The following is a 6413-nucleotide window of genomic DNA, read 5'->3' on the forward strand; positions in this document are numbered from 1 at the left end:
CAGTAGCTGAATCTTAAACAACAACAGCACAATAACAACACACCAACATCAGCCACATTTGAAAAACTTTGTGGAGTTAGGAGCAGTCAGAAATCTTAACCAAAGAATCTTTAATAACAAAATTTCCTTTATATTTAAATCATTCTATGTTGTCTGAAATTTCCCCGAAACTGATATATAAAAGTAAAAGCTGTGTATTACGTTCAATAGTTGCAAGGGCGGGGAGAGGAGGAGGGGGGGGAGGGTTGGATGCGTACATACATACATACACACGTGACAACCATGTACATACACACATGGACGTCAATACCCCCATCACTGCCAAATAGATATGAAATAGAATGGAATACAATAACTATGTTTATATACCAAGGAATATATATACACCTAAGTCCCCTTAAATGTTCGGTGTAAATACCGTAGAGTGTTCAGAGAGTGAAGTATATCGAGGACTAATATAAATCCGGAGGTTGATCAGAATACTTAATGATCCTCGTGGCTTGATAGGCCTTAACCCTAACACCAAATCTAAATTCATAGTATTTATCTATAACTTGGCGAGAATGACAGCCTATATAGCTGGCCTAGTCTCTACCCTTGACAATTTAAGAAGAATTTTGAATTTGAATTTGAAGACAAAGACCTATACCTACTGGCCCATACGAGGCAGTTAGTTATATATCCACCCAAACGCATACACAGATGTCTAACCTACGCTTGAAACAAGTGATTCCATTTCCATAATAATAATTCATTGTGTCAGGGGCAGGCAGTCAATGTATATACATGTTAGATGTATATACAATGTACATAGGTTTATATCGAGGTCCCTCTCGACGAGGTTGAACTAATGGCACCCCCTCCCCCAAGGATACAACCACACAACAAGCTGAGTAACTCCTGGGTACCTATTTACTGCTAGGTGAACAGATGCATTAGGTGATAGGGAACGGGCCCAGTCATTTCTGTCCCGCCCGGGGATTGGAACTCTGAATTCCCGATTGTGAGTCGAGAACGAATCCGATTGTACTACCAGGACCTTTATTAAGTTGTCCGGTAATTTGTTCAATAGACCAATCACCCTACTTTCTAATCAATAATTTTCAATAGATTCAATATTTATATAATTTTGTTTACACTTATCATATAATTCAACTTTCAAATTTTCAACATTCACACAGGTCTCTCCTCAACCTAAAACTCACTCAAATTCTGTCCACTGTTTCGTGTTCTATGTTGTGTTGATGTCTTTAGCACCTTAATAATATCCCCATCGTTAAACCAAGTCTCCGCTTTGACGAGAATAACTACCCATTTCCCGCTTTGACGAGAATAACTACCCAATTTCCGCTTAAGCCTGTGAAACGGACTCCTGTTTACCCTGATGAGGTGTTGTACTTATAGATTTCTAGTCACTATATAGCATGTCTCGGCTGGAAACAGAACTGCAGTTACTAGAACTAGAATTGCTCAGTGACTATCAGAAAATGAACCACTCATTGTTATCTTTGTCTTCAAGATGACGATCATTCAAGTGAGGGGTATCTGTGGTCAGTGGCCATGATGATGATGTGTGTTTACCTCCACCACACTGTTCTATACAACTGTTTTTTTTATCTATATCTGACTCATGGGGTCAGATGTATATCTATATCTGATATAGATATACATATGCTGACTCATCTGACTCATTGACACCTTGGCATCAACAACACGGGATATACGACTAGGCATCAAACATATTATTATGCAAGAAAAGTCAACAGCACAGCGTATATATATATATATATATATATATATATATATATATATATATATATATATATATATATATATATATATATATATATATATATATATATATATATATATATATATATATATATATATATCTAGTGATATTCCCTGCTTGTCAGTGTATGAACACTGAAAGTTTACGTTAGTCCTTGACAGTGTTCAGGATTAAAGTACACTCGCTGGTTGATCAGTAAACTTATGGTGGCTTCATTAACTAGGGAGGATGATAAGGCTTAATTGTGCCTATCAGTGAAAAGTCATCAGACCCTTAAGTAGCTTGAGCTTCAGGCAACAGGGACACACACACACACACACACACACACACACACACACACACACACACACACACACACACACACACACACACACACACACACACACACACACACACACACTTGTTACGTATATGTGTGTGTGTGTGTGAGATAGAAGGTGGTAAAGGGCAAAACCGTCAGTAGTTTCAAAGCGTTATTTGACAATAGGGGGGTAGAAATAGCCTAAGCTACTCTATCCCTTTGAGATGTATTTCTTGCTTATCTCAATAAACATACTTGAACTTGAATTTGACAATTGGGAAGACGGGACACCACGGGCGTAGCTCTCATCCTGTAACCACACTTACTTAATTACACTTAGTTAATTACATACATTACGGTCCTGCTCCATTCCTCATACTCTACCATTCACCCCAACGTCTCACCCGCTCCACTCTTCTTTCCTTCTATGTCCTAACAAAAACAATAAATAATAATTCCCAGTATTTCCCCATCTGAAGTAGAACTGAAAGCGAAAACGGAAGAGCGGATCAGGATGAACAAGACGCTGCTTTATCTATAGAGTTACTATGACAAAGTACATAGTAGTACCTAGTGGGAATCTAGCAGGAACTAGAACAAACTTGCAAATCAGTAAACTTAAATGGAAAATATATATAATTTTGATGTTAAGAGGCAGAGTAATGCGAAAGATATAGCCTCCAAAGCTAAGGATCAATTAACCCGGTTAAGAGAAGCGGAATGTGTACGACAAATGATAGAGAAATGTGACGAGTTAAATTCAAGGTTCCGAGAAGTCTTTAAAAGGGAGCTAAGACAACATCCTGATATGGGTGGATAGGTTCCTCCAGAGATTGAGCCGAGTACAAGAGTGACGACAGAGAAAGATACAAGGGACTACATGCTCTTGAGAAAACAAACGCTGTGGGACCTGGTGCCGTTACACCGTTAATTTTTTTTTTTGAGATATATACAAGAGTTGTTACATTCTTGTACAGCCACTAGTACGCGTAGCGTTTCGGGCAGGTCCCTGGAATACGATCCCCGCCGCGAAGAATAGTTTTTACAACCAAGTACCCGTTTTACTGTTGAGTTAAACAGAGGCTACAGTTAAGAATTTGCGGCCAGGATACGAACCCCAGGACAAAGCGCTCGCGAAACTCCAGGCGAGCGTCTTACCACTACGCCACGGGTACTTGAGATCAAATTGTTACTAATGCTGTCTGTTACAGCTGATGTCTATTACTGCTGTCTGTTACCGCTGCTACCTGTTGTTAATGTTATCCGTTACTCCTGTTGTCTCTTTCTACTGCTGTTAATAATACTGCCTGCAACTATAATACTCTACGTAGCTAACACTACCTGTGACTAGAGACATCCTTCTCACCTTGCGTGTGGTCAGCACGGCCGCTGAGAACGGACTGACTCTCGTCTCTCTTCCTCCCGACTTATCGACTTCCACTAGAAGATATTCTGATCTCGTAACCCCCTCACGAAATCTCGCTATTCCATTACAATTCTTAACATTAAACCAAAGGGGTGCCCCTGTGCGGGGTACCGAATCTAAGATGTTTTTATATAGAACGCGAGAGGTGGATGAAGAGAAATTGAAATTGAAATTGAAATTGAAATAAGTTTATTGAGGTAAAATACACACAAAGGGATGAGGTAGCTCAAGCTATTCTCACCCCATTCAGTACAACGTGTTAATATATACATAGACACACATCACAAATAAACACATTACCAAACATTCTGAGAGGTAAAAATATACATTTCCTCCCTCACAAGTAGTATGGTATCAGACGTACACACAAATACTTTTATGACCTAAGGATGAAGAGGGGAATAGGACAACAGCATCCGTCTTGAAGAACGGCGCAGAGAGTACGTCTGAAATCTCAGTCGATGACGAGAATGACACGTCGGATTTGTGTGAGGGAAGAGTAGACACAATGGATCTTCCCGCTATGAACGTCCAGCCCTCCAAGGTAACCTGGATATTGAAATAAAAAATTGTCTCATTTCTCACAAGACAGAGTGGTCAGTTATCGCTGAGGTGCGTCCCTTATCTACGGTTGAAGACAGCGTCCGAACAGGACGCAGTTAGGGCGGGGACAGACATCCAGCCATATCATTATCATGACCATTCCTGTGTGTCTGTCTGTCTGTGTCTGTCTGTCTCCCTTCCTCCCTCCCTCTCCCTCTCCCTCCCTCCCTCCTTCTCCCTCCCTCTCTCTCTCCCTCTCCCTCTCTCTCTCAGCCACTCATGCACCGGAAAGCCTGTACTTATATGTACTTATTCATCTAGCAGTAAATATGTATGCGAGATTTAGGCAATAGTTGTGGGTTACATTCAGGGGAAGTATGGTTGGTCAAGAGGGGGACTAAGTACAGGCTTATCGCTTTTACTGAGAACGGAATTATCAACCAAATGTTATGACTTCACTCTCTGGGAAGCCCATTAAAGAATACCAGATCTCTCCCTCCACCCAACCACTTGGGCTGGACGGTAGAGCGTCGGTCTCGCTTCATGCAGGTAGGCGTTCAATCCCCGACTGTCCAAGTGGTCAGGCACCATTCCTTCCCCGCGTCCTATCCCATATCCTTATCCTGACCCCTTTTCCAAGTACTATATAATCAAAATGACTTGGCGCTTTTCCCCCTGATAGATCCCTACCACCCCCCTCCCCCCATGGATTGTTGATAATATATATTTCTACGATCTTCCAACCAGTAAGTAATAAAGCATATTTGTCTACCTCATCGTGGCCCGGGCACTCCACCAGCAAGCTCCTCTCGATAGTTCGACACACACCATAATGGTTGAACGAGGGACGTATTCCTCCACATAAAAGCCAATTACTTGATGCACGTGTGTCCTCTCGGAGGTCAGCGCTGTCTGCCGTTTTGTGGAAATGTTTAGGTGGCATATGTCTATCAAGTTGACCAGACCACACACTAGAAGGTGTAGGGATGACGACGTTTCGGTCCGTCCTGGACCATTATCAAGTCGATTGTGAGACTTGAAAAAATGGTCCAGGACAGACCGAAACGTCGTCGTTCCTTTCACCTTCTAGTGTGTGGTCTGGTCAACATTCTTCAGCCACGTTATTGTGACTCATCGCCTGCATGTCTATCAAGTCTTTGATAGATAGATGTCTCTAAGTGTGTCCTGTTACCGGGGCATATCGCTGCGCCAGTAACTTCATCAACTGTTTCATTCCTGACACACTGACCGGACAACCAGAAGTTTATTTGGCATCTGTATTCCTTACCTATAAAAAGCCATTAACAGTTTGTATAATATTAGGGGATGTCTACTATTGAGTTATATATATATAAGCTTCTATATATGGCCTGAAGAGTACTTTTAATGCCATTGAAAGTGTTGAAGCTGCCACCTTGCAACGCGTGGCTGTCTTTCACAGCTACTTGCAACATCGCTGACAGCTCTGCTGTAAAATCTACAACAATTCCAGGCAAATTCCCATTATAACTAAAAGCCAGGAATACTGTCCCTCATCTGGTAATCACATCATCTTGCAATGGAGAAGAAGAGGGGGATGGGAAGAGGGCCATTGTGGATGGGGAGAGGGCCATAGTGGATGAGGAGAGGGCCATTGTGGATGGGGAGAGGGCCATTGTGGATGGGGAGAGGGCCATAGTGGATGGGGAGAGGACCATAGTGTATAAGGAGAGGGCCATAGTGGATGAGAAGCGACGATATATGGCAACAGAGAGCATTAGGTGTAGATTGGGAGAGAGAAGTGGAGGTATAGTTATTATGATCTACTTAAGCTCCTCCTTCCCTACCTTCATCGCCTTATACAAGAGGCGGGGGAGGTAGATAAGAGCTCTCCCGTCCCCACGTGTCAATAACCTGTTTGCTACGACACTTACGGTGTAGATAACAGCAACCAATCACCGAGGCAACCTTCTATTATCGTATCAAGGTAATTTAAAAAAAAATGTTGTATAATTCAACACTGATAATAAAAATTGTGTCCTGAATCATCAGCCACAATCCTAACCTAACCAGACACGTGCGAACCCAAGTCACCCACCTCACCTTAACCTCACAATTAGCACTGCCAATGCAGCATAAGTTTGGACATACCTTCAATCCTATAAATACTTTGGTTACTGGACTAATAATTACTGCAATAATATTAATCAATCATGACAAAATAAATAACTAATAAATGGTACAAACAAATTGAGTGAGTCTGTGGTCGATCATAATTAGTAAGACCTTAGGCTAAAGCATAAATTTATAAATTTTCGAAATGTCAAATAGATAACATACTGGGAGTCATATCTTGAAGCATTAGCAATTTG

The 6413-nt window shown here is 41.5% G+C and overlaps 1 protein-coding gene across 1 annotated transcript in view; it reads right to left on the minus strand.

Annotated features, from left to right (window-relative positions):
- Positions 1 to 3554, minus strand: part of LOC123766200 (alkaline phosphatase) — a 16604-nt gene extending 13050 nt beyond the window's left edge. Inside the window, exon 1 of the mRNA XM_045755163.2 lies at positions 3460 to 3554. The gene's annotated coding sequence lies outside the window, so the exon portion shown is untranslated. The remainder of the gene's footprint in view (positions 1 to 3459) is intronic.
- Between the last annotated feature and the right edge of the window lie 2859 nt (positions 3555 to 6413).

The sequence above is a fragment of the Procambarus clarkii genome, chromosome 9 (genome assembly GCF_040958095.1).
Source record: "Procambarus clarkii isolate CNS0578487 chromosome 9, FALCON_Pclarkii_2.0, whole genome shotgun sequence".
Taxonomy (NCBI): domain Eukaryota; kingdom Metazoa; phylum Arthropoda; class Malacostraca; order Decapoda; family Cambaridae; genus Procambarus; species Procambarus clarkii.